This window comes from Acyrthosiphon pisum, chromosome A2, assembly GCF_005508785.2.
Source record: "Acyrthosiphon pisum isolate AL4f chromosome A2, pea_aphid_22Mar2018_4r6ur, whole genome shotgun sequence".
NCBI lineage: Eukaryota > Metazoa > Arthropoda > Insecta > Hemiptera > Aphididae > Acyrthosiphon > Acyrthosiphon pisum.
Window position 1 is genome coordinate 66,960,769 of NC_042495.1, and position 23,720 is coordinate 66,984,488.

The 23,720-nt window shown below is 28.0% G+C and overlaps 1 protein-coding gene across 2 annotated transcripts in view; it reads right to left on the reverse strand.

Moving 5' to 3' along the window:
* The window catches only part of LOC100163581 (octopamine receptor beta-2R), a 186,324-nt gene that overhangs the window by 88,452 nt on the left and 74,152 nt on the right, over positions 1-23,720 (reverse strand). The window contains exon 3 of one of the 2 annotated variants that reach the window (XM_001944792.5): positions 2,352-2,419. The exons of the other annotated variant lie outside the window; for it this stretch is intronic. The gene's annotated coding sequence lies outside the window, so the exon portion shown is untranslated. The remainder of the gene's footprint in view (positions 1-2,351; positions 2,420-23,720) is intronic. 2 annotated transcript variants of the gene reach the window in all.

Consider the following 23,720-nt stretch of genomic DNA (forward strand, 5'->3'; position numbering starts at 1 on the left):
ATCATTGTAAAATCAATACATTCATAGCTTCGTTCAGAATCCAAAATATCATCTACAGTTTACTAAGAAAACACGATTTTTGTCTCTTCCTACAATATTGTAATAATAATCATGTTGTAATTTGTAAGTATACTATTATTATGTTTGAATTAATAAAGTTTTAATGCACGAAAAATATTCAAAATTTAGGTGTAAGAAGTTTAACAAAAAAAGATACTTACACTTGTATAGTTGTATTCATATGTCGTTAAGTTATTCGTTGAATTAATTTTTATTAAAGTATTATAAATGTATTTTGAAAACTTTTTGTGCAAATTCAAATATAAGTATATTTAAATACTTTTTTAAAAGTATTTTTACGAGACTGCTTTCGAAGTTCTTTTGTACATACACAAATTAAAATCAAGCCTTGAATTATTTTAATTGCTGAAGTTTTATTACTTTGCATTTCCTTATCGAGTTAATCAACACAAGAGAAAAAAAACAAAAGATTTATTTTTAATTATTAGCGCTTCACGCTTTACTCGAAAGTTAACACACAAGTAAAGGTATAGATGATAATATATATATAAATATTAAATACAAGTTACTATGAAGTGTGCATATTATACATAATATTATATTAAACAGTTGTAACTTCGTGAATAATACAAGATGAATGTTGACATCGGGTAGGCTTACATTTGTACATTAAAAAGCATTCATTAATCGCGTACAATTTAATAAACTAACAACCAACCGAACAATTAACCAAACATTTTTTTCATCGTTTTCGTATTAAAAACGAACACATCGTATACCATTGTCAACAAAATCTATGGTTAAGTCATAAAACGGATTTTACTGAAATAAAACATTATTTAGTTTATTTATCATAGTCTATAATTTATTTGAATTTTAATGAATTTTCATCATTCTATAGAAGTCAATCCTTATTCAATTTTAAATCCACTTAAATCACGAATTAAAATTTATTCCATATTAATTGATTTTTCTATTGATAATTGTGTTGTGGCTTCTACAAATAATACATTTTTATAATAAACAGAGTTCGTCGGAGTATTGAATACAAAGAATAAAATAATAATTAACTATAGATGTTCTAGTAACAATACTAGACAATTATATTATTTTTATGCATTTCAAATCAATGAAATTTAGATGAAAACAAAACAATTGTAGAATATTAATTTTTATCCACATAAATTACATTAATGTCATATTTTAATTTCAAAATGTTTAGTTTTATTTTATTTTGTAATGCATCCATATTATAAGTCTAAATCATAGCTTTTGGGTATTTATGATTTAAATAGTTTTAAAAGTATTTGCGTCTAGTGGCGAATTAACAATATATAGTCTACTGCAATAAGATTTTCACACATAAACAACGATACAGTTAAGGAATGTATAAGACCAAAGAATAAAATAAAATAATATTTATATTACGATTATAAACAGTGTTTTAATTTTTGGTAAATGGTAAGTATTCGTATGTAATTACATAAAAATAAGATAAAATCATAATTACGACTCTAGTCGATAATATTATATTAATATCTGATCTTAAAATTAAGAACCTGTATGGTTCTTGCAGGGGATGTTCAATTTCTACGTGTGACAATCTTACCGTCCTTTATAAGTCTATTACATTTTAGTTTATTTGTTATAATGATGTGTGATCATAATCATTACACTACTAAAGAAGATACCGTTTGTATCAATAGGTTTGCAAATGAAGCCTTACAATAAATGTTCAACTCTATTACCTAAATGATTTAAAAATAATTTGCAAATGAAATAGCTAATAATAGCATTATGATTAGCAAAGCTGTAAGTGAAAAAAAAATATAGTACATTTAGTATAAAAATGATTTTCATTCGTAATCAACCAAAAAGTTAAGGAATGTGTAAGTTCAAAGTATTATTATTTTTGCTTTGATAAAAAATAACAAAGGTTTGTTTTTCCAATAGTAATCTCACCTCAACTATGCATATTTATCCAGATGACTTTTTATCATCAACTCGTCTCAGCGAAGCATTTTTTATCACCTTACATAATTTTCACCCGAAACCATTTGTAAGTGAAATTAGTTATTAAACATTAATGTTAATTTATTATTCACAAATAGACCTAGCCCAAATGTTCATGTTATGTACATTTCCTAAATATTACTCCTTAAAACATGATATGATGGAAACTTTCTTTTCGACACATAACCCTGTCCCATATACAACTTCATATTTTTTGATCGGACAAACATCTCGAAACGTGTTGGATTAAAATTGTTTTAAATATATTAAAAAACAAGTTGAATATAATATTTTGTATGCAATTATGTTATAATTACCTGACTCGCATTGTAAGTGTATCGATAACGTATTTCTATATGGACTTTATGAAACCCGTACTATTAATCTGAAAAAAAAATGAAACAAAATATTATATTATTATGTCAATTATAATAATTATAGTAATTATCACCGTAATTCATGGGATAATATAATAGAACACAAATTTATTGTGTTATCGTACGACCCTACAATATTGTTATGCATAAATTATTTATTGATTTTGCCATTACCCCAAACGTATCGACGTAGACACTCTGATATTTATATTGACTTGATTCATTGAAAGTTAATGAGAACAATTAGTGCAATATAACATTGTTTAAACGTATCGATATCGAGTATACATATCGGCATTTAATTATCATCCTTCTACTTTGAGTTCGATACCTTAACATTTTAATAATAATGGAATAAAAAAAAATATTTGTTTGTTGCGTGTTGGTTTTCTTTTACTTTATTCTTTGTATCGATATTAACATTTAAGCACAATTTTATGGAATAAAAATACTTGAAAATTTAACTTATTATAATATTTTATACAATACAAACGGAAGGCAAAAGGAAAAATAAGTAAAAAATCAAAGTATATTATATTCAAACAGATTGACTTTTAAGAGTAGGAGGTATTGTTAATCATTATCAAGATTTATTTATTTAAATATAATGAAGAAAAAATACTCAAGATAATCGTAATAAATTCAACTTTGATAAATCCAATTTCATTTTCATAACATTTCTATAATTATTTTCTTTCTAGTGTTGCAAGTATATTCCAATATACATTTGACAGTTAAATTCAGTTAATGTATTATATGAACAAATCGAGGAACAAATATACTTACAATGCGTTTAATATAAGTTGTTTGAGAGCAGTATTTAATAGACACTTAAAACGAAATTTGCACGTTAATTATTTGACTTAATTAACAAGTAGAGTATTACAGGCTATATATAGTTACATTGAATTAGATTTAAGTCCTAAGTGTTGGTGAAGAAGCTTTTGTTTTAAAACGGTGTGTGTATATAAATATATATATTTAGGGTGTGGGGAGAGTATTTAACTTCAAAAGTTTGATATTATAGCACTAAAGTTTATAATTAATACCATAAAAAAATAAAATACACTTGATAGGTGATTATTTGTTTTAGTTATTTTTAACTAGCTATATACCCGTTAATATAAAGAAGAAAAATGTTAATATAGGTAGATGTAACTCTTTAGGAATATAAAATTAAATATATTTTCCTTAGTAGTAAGGAATCAGCTATAAAGCACGAAATTAAAATGAATATAATATTGTATGTTAGCCATTAAGCCAGTGCAACCATTGTGAACACAAAAACAGTTAGAATAAAAATAATTTAAGTTAAAAAAATAGTGAATAAAAACAAAAATTATATCGTAATGATAATAATGTTTTTATTGTTTAGTGTACCCTCTATGAATAAAATATGAAATAAAAATTAAATAGAAACATTTAAATAATAAATATAGTAAGAACATATTATAATTAATATGTATAATTTAACAGGCTATCATAATATTATGTAGTATGCGGTCTACCGTAAGTAAAGCGATCATAAATTAAAATATCATAATGATAATAATATTTTTATTGTTCAGTGCCGCCTATGAAAAAATAAGGAATACAAATTAAATTGAAAAATATCATAATTTTAATATGCAGTATATGGTCTACCGTAAATTTTACGAACGTTGGGTGGTGTATGCGACGCACCATAAATATATATATAGTGATCTACTTGCACTATAATAATAGTTTATACTATGTATACATTTCCAGTCACTATCAAAATATGATCGTAACGTAATCAATACTGTACAGTCGAAACAGGGCACAAAACAATACAACATGACTTCGTAAAATGTGAATTAGGTATGAAATATTATACACCACGGAGATGGGTGGGTAGGATACAACGGACTTTCGACTTGTGGACCGTCAACCACAGCGAAAACTTCGTCGAATCTGAAATAAGGGTACACACACACACACACACTAAACAAGAAAGAATCTCTGCGAAGGCCCTTAAAGGTTTAAAATCGTATAAACTATGTGTGGGACAAGTGAAAGACTCCAGAACTTCTTCCTAGGTATATTAGATTAAATTAGTTAAATAATTGGATTTGTTATGAGTAGGTACTATAAAATTACTAGGTAATTAATGTTCAGATGTGTGGCACGGAAGTGTGCTGGAGAAGTTTGAACCAACATGATTCACTTTTTAATCATTTTTTGGAGCAATGGATATCGTTTTACAATTTTTTTTTTTTTTAATGCAATAATATTTTTTTTTAAATTTAATTTCAAAAATAAATATTTTAGGTACATAATGCAGCATTGGCTTGTACGAGGTAAGGTAGACCCGGTATAATTGTAGATCAGCATGGAATGTAAGGTAGAAACAATGAATTGTCCATGCTGTAGCGTAAACTATTTCTTGACATATTATGTAGGTATATATTATCTCGATAAATTTGAATTATTAGAATACAATTAATAATAATGGTAATATTTATTCTAGGTAGGGAAATGTTTGATCGTATTGCATCAGCTAATCTTTTTTAAAAACATTTTAGCGTACCGCTTCTAATCATTTATTATACCAATAAATCAATAAACTTTAAATTTAAATCTTCAGGTATATGCACATTTTTTTACACTTGTGTTCCTCCTTTTATTTTTATTCAAACTCGAGCATTGCGAATTATATGACGTATGGTACCATTTTTTTTTATCTCAGACCTTGTCCAGTTTAGTTGGATTTAGTTTGTGTTTGAGTCTGGTGGAACAAATCGTGAAGTAAAAATATAATGACAGAACCTTATTTCAAGCTGAGGCTATTCACCGAAAAACTAGGAGGTTCTATAACAAAATTCAATATTTATTCCGATAGTGAACTACTCGGTCTTGATGAGGAACCAAGTCAATTTTTCCCATACAGCCTGTAACATTAACGTATTACCTATCCAATACATTACCTCATACAACACGTTCGTATCTGACACGATTGTTTTTTATAAGTCGTGCCCACCTGGCCCCCAATTTACTTGTAATGTTTAATATTTTCCATATTGGTGACTACTCTTGTCACCGACATTAAAATGGCGTAAAACCAAAATATAGCTGTTTTATTATTTTTATTTCTCAATATTCTAAATAATCGTGTTTGTAGGTAAATTATTTATAAGTTTTACCATTAGTTTATTTTAATTTTATTCTCATAATATTATGTTGTAAAGGCCCGTTTACACGATAATATAAAACGTGATAGTTACTGTCACAATAGTAGCTATTGCGATAGTAATAGTAAAACTCTCATCGTGTAAACAGCATGATAGTCCATATCACACTATTGTGACAGTGCTATCACACTATCAAGGTTGACTTGATAGTTGGTAGTACTTTCGCGACAGAAAATGCAACTATCACCGTGTAAACCTTTTGATAGTAATGTATAATAGTGATAGTGATATGCACCAGCCATGTGCTACTGCCTATGACTATCACTCAATCAGCAAAAAAAAATATCACAGTGTAGACACGACAGTACTATCGAGGCGATTATCATGATAGTACTATCGCAAGAGTACCCTCATCGTGTAGACGGGCCTTTAGTGTATAGAATAAATATTTCCAAATAAAAAGTATATACTATATACAGAAAAAAATGGGCTAAAAGTAATATATTGAACAATACGTATAAATGTGAAATAAATATCTGACCATATGTCCATATCTTCGATGCACATAATAGTTAAGAGAATTTCGTCATGATTATAACTTATTTATACTAACAAAAAAATTGTTGTTCGTACATAAGTTCCAAAACTGATTAACGCATATGTTAAAATCCACACTCTTCTATGTATAAAAAGTAAAACTAATTGTTCATTATATTACTTTTAGCAGATATATATATATTGTAATTATTATTTATATGTTTTTTACTTAGATACTTACCTATACTATATACTAAATATTATAAGAATAAAATAAAAATAATTCAATAGTAGATACTGACAGTTAGACGTGTTTCAATATTATTAATTGAAATGCAAAATTCATTCTTATAATAGTTCAGTTTTATTATTTTTACTTTGCAATCAAATATAATAATACGTGTATGATGACTCGTTATTATCAAAAAGGTAATAAAAAATTATATTTTAATTTAATTTAAGCTAGGTAGATACTGTCGATACAGTTAATTTGTTAAATTCTCTTGAATGAAGAAATCATGGAATCTATACCAATTATTACAATATATTTGCAACAATGCAATGCAAATTATTATGTATCTTCATAGTTCTATAATACTCGTGTAAGTAGTGTTGTGGGGGAAAATGAAACCTTCCTACAAAGGTTTTAATCATAGCGTCTCATTCAGTTAAACTTTTAATTATTTTTAGCGGCAGTATTACATTATTATTTTCGAAATTCATTAACCAGTAATGAATGCTTTTTTATAAATTTGTTTTCTATAAAAGAACAAATTATAAAACCTTTTCAATACTAATAATGAAAAAAAAACATTTACTAAAACTCTAATTAACTAAAAAAATTATAATTAATTTCATATGTGCCTAGCATTTACAACTAACAACTCACATAGTCTCACATTCTTAAAGTAACTAAAATTAACAAAGTCACACACGTGTGTTACTATAAATAATTGTAACTGTTAACAATAAGCTAAACAAATTACTGAACTATTTGCTGAATAGTTCATATTTATTTCAGCACAAAAATAGACAGTAATGAACTACTGTGATGGTGTGAAAATTATAATTATAATATATTATCGTGCATGGTTAGCTTCCTAGTATGTATTATATCGCAGCTAGGCACTAGTAAGTAATTATCTATCTATATTCTATAGTCCATACTAATATTATAAAGACTAATATTGTAATTGTTTAAAATATAACAAGTTCATATTGTTTATTAATTAAGTAGGATTTAACATCTTGTTTACTTGTATCTTATTTATTTGTAGGTACCGCTTAAGGTAAGAGTATTTTCAATACTTTCATATATTTTAGTGAATTCATTTTAACTAAGCAAATCATATGACGATACGCAATACTTGATTTTGTTTTTTTTTTCAAATGTGATCAAATACACACATAAAGTCATAAATAAAATAAATAGTACGGTGTACATTTGTATTGAAGTAAAAAAAGTTCACAATACTATACCATAATAATAATTGTAGCACTAAATATCAGTATTGAATTATTTCTTGAAAGTATTCTGATAGACATAGTAGACTGGATAGTAAGCAAAATACGAAAAGCAACAAAAAAAAAGGTGGGTAAGTGGATGTCGCTCTGCTGTACAGTAGGTTACAAGTGGGTCACTGTACAATGGATAGTATTAAATTTGAATTATGATATAATATCACTATATAAGAAAAACGATTATGAGCGGAGACGGTTTGTCAGTCTAGGTATTAGACATACCTATTATAGGTATACTTATCTATAGTATTAAAAAAAAATTGACCTATTACAATAAGTACCTTAATAATAAATTCCAAATTAATCATATCACAATATCCATTAGGTAACGCTTTATACATCAACAACAAACCGTGGTACTATCATAGATATATAATAGTATACTTTAGAAGTTTCAAGTACCCACAAATAATATTATACAGTCATTACAATGACAACAAAATAAGTAAAATAGTTATTCCAGGATTTTTAATATGTAATTTCGTTCAAATTTGAACTTAAAATGACTATAAAAATAAACTGTGCTTATGTATTTCTTAGAATTGTTGGTAACAGAATTAAATATTTACGTGGAATCTTGTTTTAAATTTTCAATCCTTAGATATAAAATTTGAACATTTTATAATTTTTTAACTACAAAATAATTATTCAATTTTAAATTTGATAAATTTTGTCAAAATTTCAACTTCAAATGCTTATAAAAAATAATTGTGCCTATGTATTTTTAATATTTTTCAACTGCTATTGTAACAATGTATCAGGAGCCTTGTATTAATTTTTTTACACTTTTTGGCCCAATAGATAAAATTTAATTGATATTTATAGAAAAAAGAACTAAAAAAATTGAAAACTTACAATGTCAGCTCAAAAAGAGTCAAATTATTTTCAAAATTTTATCGTATATAGGAAATGCTAATATAAATATTCAGTGAAATTTTCAAGTTTCTACAGTCACTCGTTTCTTAATTACAACAAAATAAGATAATCGTTACGTAAGAAATCGAGTGAATATCAAAATGTTGTAAAAATATGAATTTCAAACGCTCATAAAAATTTAATTTGAGTTTCTTATAGACATTTTTTTTTTTTGATAAAGGTAGATTATCCTATAAAGAATCTTGTATTACATTTTAAAATCTTAGTTCTAAAAAGAAAAATTTATACGAATTATTAACTCAAAATAATCTGCTAATTTTCGTGATTTTTCCATATTTTGATTTATATTTATTTGTGACTAAGGATTTTTAATATTTTTCAAATGTCATTGTAACAATATAGTAGGAGCCTTGTATTAAATTTTCAAGTATTTTTACTCAACAAATAATGTTTTATTGACATTCATAGAAATAAAAACTAATTAAATCGGAAACTGAAATTGTCCGTAAACAGCTCAAAATAAATCAAAATATTTTGAAAATTTTATCATGTATATAAAATGGAAATAAAAACAACCAGTGAAAATTGCATGTATCTACAGTCATTCGTTTTAAAGTTACACCAAAAACCAAAATCAATTTTCTCTAAAACAGATTTTGCGTAAAAATTCCCGTTTTTCGTTAATTTTTCTATTGTTTTTCACGGCGCTTTTGAAAGCTATTGAAAAAATTTTACTTTTGACCCCCCAAAGTACCAACTAGATTCACTTTCCTATCAGAAAAGATACTGTTGAAGAAAATCGAAGCACTTTTTCTGTCCTAAAAGGTGATGACAGACACAAAAAAAAATAATAAAAAAATAAAAAACACACATCATTGTAAAATCAATACATTCATCGTTCCACTCAGAATCTAGAATAGATAATTATTTGCCAAACGCATAATCACCCAATTAAAACTTATGGGACATATACAAAACATAATATTATTTTAACCATAGAAAATAATAACAATAGTGCACAGCCTTATAAATTACAAAACAAAATAAAATAATGATCCAAATGATTAATAATGTTTGTTGATTATTTCTATTCGGCTGAATGACCAATTTATACTGCAAATTAAAATCCTTTTTTTTTATATATTTTAAATCTCTTTAAGTTTGAAACACAATGTTAATCCCCATAATAAATTAAGCTTCAATTTTGTGCAAGGTTAATCGTATTTATTTTTTCTAACTATATAATATATATAAATCTTAAAATGAACGTTCTTTATGATCGTTTAAAGTTCAAAAAACGTCCTATAAACACCACTGCAAACCGAGTGCCACTTTCGAATGAGATGTTTTATTATTTTTGTGTTAAATTTAAAACAATAATATTAATAATAATCATATTATAGATATATTATATAATAATTATTGTTTTTCACAGTGGTGCGGAATTTTGTACATTTGAGTTTTTATTTTTGTTATTTATAACAATATTATTGTATACAAATATAGATATCTAGAAAAACTACCCAAGCACCTAAGTAATTTTTATAATATGAAGACTTAATATTTCTAAAATAACGAGTTTAATTTTAGGTATAAACGAATTTGCTATATGACGTATATAGGCACAACTATAATTATTAGTTTAAAAAAATATAAATATAATATTATATACGTTCGCATATTTGTTGTAAAATTGAGTGATGTAAGAAAATTCACTCTATTAATTATTATTGTTATAAACACTCGTCTATGTATAGATCGTAATAACATAATCGTGTGTGCGAATTATGGTAATTAATGATGAATTTGACGACCGTTGCCTTGAGCCTATATACGATATTATATTTGTATATACATATATTATACCTATATTATATACCGTAAAATGTGCACCTATGTACTCGTATATGCGTGTATGAATGTTGTTTCATGAAACTTCACGCACTATGTGAACATAATATAACATTTTGTACTTACACAGTTGTATCAGTGCACTATTTTACTATTCACGTTTCCACACCACGGTATAGAAATCGAAAATTTTAAATGTTGAGGTCACGATGTGTTTTTAAATTATGTAGGTATAATTAGTTTCATATCAATAATTAATCATACCAACGTAAAATTTATTTTGTTACCATTGTTTAATGTAATATCCGATTTTTAAGTAAGAAACGCGGGTAATGGTACGGTTTATACTTATTTCGTTTTGATCATTATTCTCTCTGTCCGTGTCCCGACATTATTCTCCGTGGCACTGCAATGGGAAATGTCAAAAATTAAATTACAAAAGACAGAAATAAAAATGTATATTCCACGTTGCCCAATATACGATCCGATGAACAATGAATCATCTCATTTTTATATCCTGCGAAACGGGTTCGTTGAGTGCCATCATGTATCCATCATAATAATATATATATATATATTAGTATCAAATGTATATTATATTATTGTATACATAATTTACAAATCATTGTAAACAATTCGAAAATTCCGACGAAAAAAATAAAATATGTAAAATATTGTAGATATAATATCAATATTACAGTAGGTACACTTTAAAAGAGTGAATTTTTTTTTTCATTCGTCGAACTCTGTATGCAATTTAAGCGAGAAAATATTTTCATAAATTGGCTACGTTTCATATTATTTCAGGTACTTTTAACTAAACGTAACACATAAAAAAATACAATAATTTATTCTACTGCCTAAAATATACAACGTAAAAGCTAAAAGTACAGAGTCTATGCGATAAGGATTTTTAATTAAAATAATATAATTCAATAAGTCAGTTAAATAGATTTTTTATCATTCCCCACATAAATGATTTAGTTTTATCTTAAACTGTGATTCGATTTCCTATTAATGATTATAGGGACTTACACTTACTACACAGTTTAACGGAACTGAGTCTATGCATAGTAGACTATTGGTAATAATTTGTTTAATCTTTAGAAGGTATATCTTGAAACGGTTCTTATAAAATATTAAAATATGTCTTGAATTATTTCATTGATTTATTATATAGTTATTTAATTTTTTCTATTTTCTGTTTCCATTTTTTACAAATTATTTTATGATTAAAATTAGCATTTTGTTTTAATACGATTTTGTTCAACAATTGTAAGAATTGTTTACTTTTAAACTTGAAAATATGAACCTCTAAGAATTATTACACCGATGACTGGACATAATGTTTAATGTACGCAATCGATTAAGATAAAAATGTATTATTACTATACTAAATCATTATATTAAGTAACAGACTTGGTTAAGTGTAATCGTTAAATTGTATTAATTTATTAGTTTTTGTATGTTAATATTATAATAATTATTTATTTAAAATAACGGGGTAAGCCCAAATACACGGCAATATAAGATAATAACTAATTAATAATTAATAATATTATAATATATAACAACAAATAAATTACAACTAAATAATAATAATAATAACATAATATCACATAGATTAAACTTGTAGGACAATATGATAAAGAATCTCAGTATCACACAATCGTGAATGAAGTAAGTGTGTAGTTGATGGTTATACTATAGTTATAGTTACGACATAAGTAATATGCCGGGTGGCGTCACAATTATTTTAAAATGACGGATCTGACTGAAAAGTTATTGATAACAATAATATTATGTGGATATATTATGTGTCTACTTAAAAGTGACCTCAGAATAGTGTCGTTAACTTCTATGTAATTTTTAAAGAATACACTACCCATAATTCGAAAATACCTATATAATATCATAAAATGATTTTCTGTTTGATGAGGTACCTAACCCAATTCAACTAACGACGCCATCGTAATAATATGGAAAATATATAAAATTAAGTAATTAAACTGAATTAGAACAGGTTAAAACAGTATCTGGATGGGCAGCTGCAGTAATAAGGTTCCTATAGCGAAACTGTGCTATAGATACCGTTGCAGACTCGTGCAACCATTAACTTATTTGATTCTACGTAGTTAAAATATTCCTAAATAAAATATAATCTAAATTAATTTTATTAGTTGTATAGGTATATTGATTATTGGGGAAACACATTGATGTTGAATGACCTATATTACAAAATATTATTATCGTTATGAAAATATAATCAATTGAATACCGATTGAACGGAAATTGTATCCCAAATAATATATTTATGGCAACACCTATGGATCCAAGGAACTTGCAGTATAGTGTATAATATTATTACAATGGTATAAACGTAGGAGCACTGAAATGTCGATTGATTAATGCAAACCCTATAGATTTCTCTATGACAGGCAATGTATACATGTATTTTATGTGACTGAGATACGAAACTTGTATCTTACAGTATTTAAATGTATTCTTAAAGAGTAGATTGTAACTATTTTATCTCGTTACAAAGTATTGAGTATTAAATTTTACGGATTAATTCCTGATCACAATTTCCATCAAATAATTTCAAAAGCACTCGATACAGAGCTATCACAACTCAAGTGTATAATATCGAGGAAAGATTGTGTGCATCGAATACAACGCATTTTGCAAGTTATTTATTATTTACACATACGTACCGTGTAATAGATATTTTATGAATATCTATACTTAGCACGTTGTATTAAAATAGATATAATTATCCACAGCAGTCATAGTAGAAAACAATAAAGTAGCCAATAACCTATATACTGCAGTATACGTAGGATTAATAAAACTAGCGACAAACACTTAGTTAAAAATTTAATCTGATCCACATAGACTGACAAAATACACACGAAACGAAAGAAAATAATATATATATATATATCTATATGTATACTAATATTTTTTTAACTTCCTCTATGACTATTCTAAATCAAAAATGATTGATTACAATACTATACTTGTACATAATAACATAACACGGGCCCAGATGCCATAGTACAGTAAGACCTCCTTGTAACGGAATCGCTCGGTACCAAAATATTTCTCCTATATGAAGAATTTTCTGTTGAAGTGATATACCTATATTATGCTGGATACGGTATATATAGGTTACATAGGACTGTTGTTATTTTTTGTTGTATGGAGAGATTTCCGTCTTATGGGGGATCTGTTATAAGGAGGTTTTGCTGTATACGATACCCCACAGCATCCTCTGATACCGACTCAGAACCCCGCAACCCCACGTGCCTTCCTCTGGAAGGAGCAGGAGATCGGGGAGGAGTCGCGGTGAATCTGAGTGGGTTGTTTTTTTTTAAGTCGTCATTCGACCAACTGAATAAAACAAGTAGCACGTGACTTATTATTCTGGACACGACATGGATATTTACATAATATCCATGAGCATAATAATGTATTGATTTTACTCTTTCCTGTTCGACGGATAATATTAGCAATTACCATGACCATGTTTATCACCCGTGTCACTATATTATAATATATGCCTAACAATTATTAACCAGAGAGACACGATATTCCATTTTTATTAATTAATCAATATTGTATGTCCAACCATGACTACCGTGACACATAGCATGATATCCACTATTGCAGAGCCGTCGTTGATATAATGTTTGGTTTTGCGTAATGCAGATTATAAGTTTTTGAGTTGTAGCTATATAATATCTCCTTTACTTAACTAATTTTTAATTTGTGTAATTAACTTGATTTATTTGTCTATTCAATAATTAATATAAAAACTATTTAAATAATTATATAAATTATCTAGGTACCGTTACCTCGCCGTTATGAAATGCGAGTAATTGTATTTTAACGTGTTTACATAATAATATACATCACGCGTTCACGCACTGGTACTAAGTATTAAAACCAAGAAAATAATATATAATAAGTACAGGAATAAACCTTTGAAATGCACATAAAATCCTAGAAATGTTTATTGACATTTGATAAAATACAAATTTAAAATTAATATACAATACCCAGAAAATGTGAGGAAGAATATAATTTTTTCTATTCGGAAGATATTCAAGGTTTATAAACAAAATTGAATATTTGTTTCACAATTTGAATCATTATTTTAATCAAAAAATGATATATATTTTTTTTTTATGAAATTTAATTACCAGATATTCCTGCGTTAATATTTTTTTTTTATCCTTAATCTGCTAATGTTTTAAATAGTAAAACTTATAATCTGTTTACGATAACGTATACCAAGTTACACAGTGTCATACCCAAGATTTTTCGACGGGGGAGGGGGCTAAACAAAATAAATAAGAATTTGATGTCCATTAACTTGTACTACGTCGTTATTACTATATCTCGTAACCGTAATAACCTCTAAAAATAATACGTAGGTAATGATAATACTCAAAATGTTTCTTTAAACCGTTTACAGATATATCATGGTTTGTACTTTGCCATAAATTATATAAAATTAATACCATAACACGGTCAATGGGTGGGAGGGGGCTCAAGATTTCTAATGAATTGCTCATATCCTAATTAAAAATTATCAAAAATATATTTAATAAAATTGTAATCATTTAAAATTCTAATTTTCACAAAATTCATCAAAATCTCCAACATTTCTAATTTAAAATACATTTGATTATTAAATTATTACCTACAGTTTGAAAATTGAGTTCATTATTCATACGTTTTGTGCAGGGAATTGAAAAACAAGTTTAGCGCACCTAATACATTCACATATTTTTTTTGAAGGCAATCGGAAGTTCAAATTTTAACAATATTAGATATCCAAAGTAGGTTCCTATCTATGGTATCATAATATATGATATTTATCCTGTAAAGATTTTTGTTGTTTTATTATAAATAATAAAATATTAAGAAGAAACTTGAATCAAAAACAATATATTACCTACTTAAATGTTCATATTCTATATAATTTGTATACAAATATTTTTGAAATATTTAAATCAATTATATATAAGTATATAAGCTATTCATAAGCATTTTTAAAGATAAGATTATAATTTTTTTGAAACTGTTGATAACATTTTTAGCTCTGTCAAAAAACCGTATACCTACTAACGGATTTAAAGGGACTAGCAGTTTGCTTTGTACCAACAATTAATAAATAATTAATATTTTATAATAATAGTAATAATATGCAATACAATAACATAATATTATTCCGATATAATTATTCTTTCGTCGATTTCTGTGCATAATATTATTCTATATTGTATATTGCCAACTACCAATTTTAGTCAATTTTCGTATATTACGTAATACTGGTATAAATGTCTATTCAATGTCAACATTATCTAATCAAATCAACCATTGTCAATAATGACTCGTCATTACTGAAAATAACTGTTTGCGAATAGTTATAAACATATGCATTACATACACATTACAATAATTGTTTTCTCTTGGAATACAAAGTAATAACTTTTTATTTACTTTAACATAACCTAAAATGTATTCTGGATTATCCGTATATAGTGTTTCCTTGTCGCATAATTCACCTTTTTAGTATAAATGAAGTATAAAATAATGTATTTATTAGATTTCGAATGAAAACATATATTATAGGTATTATAATCCAAAGTAGAATACTTTTGTGAGGATTTTATGTATAAATACCTATTTTCATGCAAGTATAGAATATCAGTCATAAGTATTTAAAATTTAGATAAGCAGAGTAGTGGATAAACATTTCGTGGGGTGTCCCTGTGCAGCTTCACTCCGCTCATCTAAACTTTAAATCCACTTCCTAAAGAAAACACAATTGTACGTTGTTTTTTTTTTAATTAAACAAATAAAAATGTAGGTACATTATTCGATCGTATACAAATTTTGGTTGTACCAGCTATTGAAATATTAATCTCGACTTGGTGCGCAATAATAGAAAAGTTAAGTCAAAAATAAATACGATCGATCGCGCACTATATTCTTACTGGAATATACGATTTTTACCTGGAAAATATTTATTTATAATTTGTATGTTTTATACATACCGTGCACAATATGTATAAGTACATTAATTTTTATGTTTTCCGTTCGTTATCGTTGTTTGCTTTTTTCACCACCACGTCTTATTATCATGACGATAAGGTACGGTGATTTATCACTCACGTGTTAAAACTACTTCATTCAGAGTGACAAGCAGAGTCGTATATAGTCGGTATATATGGACGGGGCTGCATAATAATATAAATACACTGACACAGTTGCACACGCAATATTGACCTCGAAATTGTAAAATATGTAATCGTTTCAATACGAACACACTGACGTGCAGGAATCATAACCATCGGAGGGTATAAACGATACGAACCGACAATTTATCAAAACCCCCACCAGAGGGGTTGTCATCCGGGAAAACCGCCCAAAAGTTAATTTTCTCTTTTCAGCTGAAAGACGTTTTATCAGTTTTTGTGCGGTCGTTTTCCGCTGCGGCCGACACAGTACTGCGGGGGTATAGACTATATAATTATGAAACAGTTTGATTAATCGAAGGATTGCTGCAGCTCATTCCAATTTTATTTCGTTAACATCAATTTTTATATTTTTATATATGTATATAATGTATATATACATTTATTACGTTGTATGCGGTCATGTTTTTGCCATACGAACCATCGTTATGATTGACATTCACTTTAATTATATAACAATATAATAACTTGTACAAGAAAATATAAATTATCCTCTTATAAACGTAATTTAATTAAACGTTTTAAAATTCATAATGTGTTTTTAATTAATTATAATTGATTGGGAAAACAGCGTTTTGAACAACATAAAAGGATAAAAATGTAGTATTTGTATACTTCAACAGTCATAATATGTTTTGTGATTAATAGCTGTCAACATGCAATATGGTTTAATGTTACCTACGTGGTGTTATTCTAGTATTATGTTATTTATTTAAAATTAATAAAGTAAAATAGTTCAAAGGCTATAGTTTTTTACTATAGACTTAAACAATTTACTCTGAATGTATTTTTTTCTAAATCCTGATAAGTTAATTTCAAAAATCACGGTTTATTTTAAAATAAATAACAAAATATAATTTCTATTAGATCATATATCGTAAAATTAATTTTCTTGATAATTAATTTTTGTGCACTGTTAAATGTAAGTCATAATAAAAATGTAATGGTACAAAAGCAATCACAGACATAATACCTACTATTATACTTAATTTTTACGATTTGAAAAACACAATTATAAAATTATTGATATTTTGTTACGATTTGAATTAAATGTAGCTGATCATAATATTCAGTGCGTTTTGTTGTCGTGGTTCCGAACAGTTTTGCGTTTGTGTCCTTCACTGGACGAGGAGTTTGGGAAATAGGTGGCAATCTATCTAAGCGCATAAAAAATACTATAATTTATAATAATATCATACTCGGTGTCTAGTAATTCATTTGACCGTTGCATATCATGTACGTCGCATATGTGTGAAAAAAAACGTTTGGTCAATCGCTTATGAAAATATATTATTTCGAATAATTTTAAAGTCCGAAGACTATCTGGGTTTGTACGTCCTATTAAGTCCCAACCAAAATGACCACTAGGTGCGTAACGGTCAACGTTCACTTTTCATGGCCACTGAAGCTGTATTATCTACCAAGTGAGTTTAGTTCTCATATATCATACAATAATGCTGTCCATGCACAACCATATCGCGCATCGATTAGTGTTACGAACAATATTGCAGTCCCTCTCAAGCAGTGTTTGTGACGATAAAATATTATAGCTTAGATAGGCATTATAGCGGTGTGTTACATTTTTAATTTATACACAATTTACTATAGTTATAGTCGTAAAGAAAATACATTACCATGTCACCCCGCACCCATTCTCTCGTTTCGGAATGGCGTTGCATTCCCTACCCTCTTTTTTTAAATATTTCATTGGACATTTTTAATCACGATCCTCATATTATAACGTATTAATTCTGAAATTATTTTTTCTTTTTCCATACAATATTATACGAATAATAACAAGACGATGCGCTATTATAATCACTAGGTACCTAATAATTAGTACCTAAATAATACTCATTCCGAACGAGATTGTCGACCGCATATACGTTTTGGTACACCACTGTTTAAATCCGTTAAATAAACAGTTGCACATAATATTACGTATTTAGAACTAATATATATACCCCGACAACTTATTCAAAACTGTCAGCGGGGGGGGGGGGGGGCGCTATGAAATCCGGATACCTATATAACTTTCGTTCATATTATTTCGTTTGGAAAACGGAGCGACTCCCCGAATTATCGATAACCACTACTGCTCGAGCCTGTATTTCTGCAGACTAAGCAAATGAGAAATAATATTACAGAGACCGAATGGGCGACCTCAAGTCGCATTACAATTGCTTATATAGTAGTTACTAGTTTTCAAAGGGACGATTTGTCGCCGGTGAACGTATATAAAGTCGGGCACACGTATTGCATAACAAACTTTGCGGGCAAAGTTGCCCGCGTATCATAAAACAATTTGATCAAGTTATTCCGCATATATTGTGTATACGGTTTTAGACGAGTGGCTGGTTAGTTTAAATTTATGATAACCAAAACATAACCCATTGCTCAGTTCCCCGGAAAACCGTTCTGTATTGTTGGAAGTCATCATTATGCATCAGTCTGTTACTCAAGAAATATTGTCCTCTATATTATTATATTATCCGAAGACGTTACTGTGTATTATAATTGCCTAAGATGTACTGTGAATATATAATTATTATAAATATAGATTTCACGTTTACTGTGCAAATCGCACATATTATATACATTAACGTATCAACGGATGCTGTTTTGACATTCGTGAATTCTAACACAAGCAGATTTGAGTATAACTGAGGACTCGTGGTACTGACAGGTTTGATTGCCATTATTCGTGGCGACCGCCCTTCCGCCGCATACTATGTCGAACTATCTACAACAGCGATATGAAAAAAACACATTTATTTTAAAAGGATTTCGTCATTCGAGGAGATGATTTGATTATTTAATCGAAAGACGTGCTTTTAATCGGATACAGTATAATACCATGACATTATCACATAATATTATGATAAATTAATCTTTTGAAGAGAAATAAATTTAAATATTTATGACTAATCTAACATTATAGTTTAAATATACCTAAATTATTGTAGCACATAAATTTAAATTAGTAATATAATACTTGTGGTGTATAATATAATTATTAAATTTGCAGGTAACCATCTACCTGTTTAAATATCAAATTAAATATAAAAACGAAAGTAGGTATCAAAAATATGTCTATGCATTGAATTATTATGTAAGTGTTCGTGAAAAATAAATCTATAAGCTTGCTCAATAACACTACTAGAGAAAACTCGAGAAGAGGCTCAGACTGCAAAACTGGTCTTGAGATTTTTCATAACCGTAAATTAAAATAAATAAATCAAGTGTTAGGGTATTAAGTTTTATCCCGAATGTGGGACACCTACAATTATTATTATACTTATGCAGTTATGCAGTATCGTCGTAACTTATGTTTTAAAATTATTATTATATTCATGTAAAAACAAAGAAAAACATTGTAATTTATCCGATAAACAATATTAACAATAATATACGTTCGAATATTCAACATTATAAATATCATCGATGAAAGTGAATAATATTGTTCAACCTTCGGGTATACTATACATTTGCAATGTGGAATTATGCAAAGTTTTCCAAGAGCCCGCGATAACGCGGATGCCGTGGAATACACGCGCGCAGAACAACGAAATATATTGTTTTATAGTTAAACGTGTAAAAAACGAAATAAAAAAGAAACACGGTGATGAAACCACATGGTTACCTTGTAGGCATTTTACAAACACACTGTATAGACGATATCACGAAGACCTTACAACACATGACCACCCATAATAAGTCTAATAATAATGACAGTGGAGCGAACGCACAATGGACACGTACACGGAAATATTATAATGTGTGCATGTATGGGATTACCGTCGATGTATCGTATCAAAAATTATCTTGCCGGTAACATAAGCAATATTATTATAATTTCTTAGCGAGTTCATCGCGTGACGTCATAAATATCACGACTGGATGTTGTTGGAAACGTGTACCTATTCCTTTTTTGAACATTTTTTACAATTTAATAAATAATTTTCAATAAAATAACGACAATGATAATATTTAACTCACATCATGATACGATAAAATAATATTATATCGATCGACGCATTGTTCAAAAAGTTTCGACGACAACTTTATTTACTATATTCTACTAACTATTGTAATGGAAAACGTTATAAGCAATACGCACCTCGCGTGCATAATAGAGCGTCAGACAATATTATGAATAAGCCCAAATTCGGTTGAAACTAACTTATTTTAACTGCAGAGACGCGCTGGTTTGGTTGGGCTATTATAATATATAAATATTTTAATATTTGTTTTATTTTCCGGGAGTCTATAGTTTGTATGATTTTTTATTTTTTAATCTTTTATCTTCATACATCATTATCGTCATAATTATAGATCGTTCTTAAAATATATCCAAGTTAAAATTCTCCCACTTTCAAAAGAAAGGAAAAAAATGGTCAATGTATAGCTGCTGAATCATTAAAATAATTAGTCATTCTAAAACCACTGAAAGATATCGTCATCTCGGAATTTGGCATCTAAAACGGGTAACAAATGTTGGAACGACCATTTCTAGGTGTGCATTTAATATTTCAATACATATCTATTGTAATTTTAAGTGTTTAAATACAGTTATTTTTACTATCATTATTATTATTATTATTATTATTATTATTATTATTGCTGGTAGGTACCGCCAGGGTGTACTCGTTCAACACAGGTTCTATGCAAATGTATACGGTATACAGTTGTCAGATGTTCAGTGTTTCGAACGCATTGTTATAGGATATTATGTAAATTTCATGCAATAAAGAAATTATTGGTGCGAGCAACTTCAACCGCATTCTTTGCGAAAAGCTTTTTCCCGGGATATGCAAAGTTAACGCGCCTTACCCCGGGTAAACATGCACTTCTAAAATATATATATATATGTATATAATATATTATTATTATTATTATTATTATTATTATTATTATTGTGTATTACACTATATAGTTGTTGTTATCGTTAACAAACGGCCAATGTTCGATTATAATATTCAAAGAACGGTTTCAATTGTCTTTGTGAAACGAACGTTGTGTAGTGCGATAATATTACACACTATACAATACTCATTATTCATAATATTATTATACACTATACATCTATATTATAGCGAAAGAGAATGTTCATCGAACAAGTCGAGCTAGTTGTATGCTGCAGATGACCCAATAATTTCGTAGGGACATGCGACGGAGGAGATAGGATTTTTCAAACGCATATACCTACATAATATTATATTTTATGTACATAGACACTCGTATATATTATAGCTGCGAAATGTATCACTTATGCAAAGTACTGTGCAAGCCAGACAGATATTATCGAAGAGTAGTAGTAAAAATATATTATTGGTTTTATTTTTCTAAGACTTAAAAATGTGAGTAAAATTCGGTATTTTAATGTGAATATTTTTATAACTGTAAAGCAGAAAACACATTAAACTATGCAATCATTTACGTTTGGCTGATATATTGATCTACACTTATCATTTTTCGTTTTGTTTTGTATAATTAATATAAATATACATTACATCGAATGTTTAAGTTGTACGTAACAAAAAATTCGATATAAATACAATTATAGGTAGGTACATAATATATAGAAATAAAAAATTATAAACATTACTTTAATGAATCGAAGAATAGAACGCCATACTCGTAAGTACGCTTACAATAGACTCATTCAATGTTATTATTTTTTTTTTTTTTTTTTTATTAATTATCCCGCGGCAACCTAGGCCATTGGGAGGAGGGGTGGAACAGTAGGTTTTTGACGGTAGGGGTGTGTTACACGTGGGTGTATTTTGGCAGAATTTTTGAATGGGGCACCCGTAGGTATCTGCCATGCCCCGGAGTGGGGGATGGCGGCACTTGTTCTCCGGACACCGTGACTTGCCCGGAGAAAAATGCCACCCAGTGACCGGGGATCGAACCCGTGACTGCGAGCACCGCAGCCGACGCGTTGACCGCTCGGCCACCTCGTCCCCCAAAATGTTATTATTATTATTGTTCTACATTGATATGGTGTAGGTAGGAGGTATTAGTCGTGGTATGCCGATACTGAAGTTATGGATTTCAATGCACACAGTTTAATTCGAATGACCATTTAGTATAATTAGTGTCAGTCATGATAGAACATGATTAGTAGGTATATGTTTAATCTCTATTATAAATTATTAGCGAATTGTAACCAAATTGAATTGTTAGTTGAAATATTAGTTGCATAGGTAGTAATAATCTTAAATCATTTTTTAATTACACACGATCAAAACAATGATTGGTACGAGCTTGATATTTCCTCAAGTAAAATCAGATTTAATATAATATATTAAACATGATAGGTACAGTAGAAGATATATAGGGAAACTTTGATTATTTAGTAGAAAAACGGCAATGACATCTGAGTAAGTACATAAATATACATAATATATATAACAATATGCACATTCAATCCCTGCGAGTTTTCTTTGCACAATTGTAAAGTTTTCGAATATATTGACCATGGATTGTGACATTTGAACTACATTACCCGGGCGATTTTTTTACTGGCATTCCGTTAATACTGTTTATTTTAAAAGTTACCAACAACTTTTCGATACTGGCTCTATTGATGGTTATTTCAACTCAAATATACATTTCTATAAGAACCACTGACGATTTCCGGAGGCGAAATTTTCCATACGAATAAAATTACTCACATTGTGCATAAATATATGTAGATTTACACTTGCATCAATCATTGAAAAGAAGTATGTTACGTATTTTTTTTTTTTGTACAACTATAATATTATGACTGTCACAAGATACGGATAACAAACGTTATTCGTTGTATTTAAGTCGAAGAACATATATATTTTTAATCTTTTATATTGTTTTTGCATAAATTAAACATTTTTGTATTGTTTATCAATCAATATAGTCGTGTGTCTAAACAATAACGATTTTATAGGTTATACCGACGAGTTTCCCTAACTAATTCTTATGCATTAGGAGATAAATAAAAAAAAAAACGTCAAATGTTATGTCTGCTAAAATAAAATAAATGTATACATAAGTAATATATAGTATATACTATGATAAACGTTGGATTATAGTCATGTTACCTCACTCACATATTATAT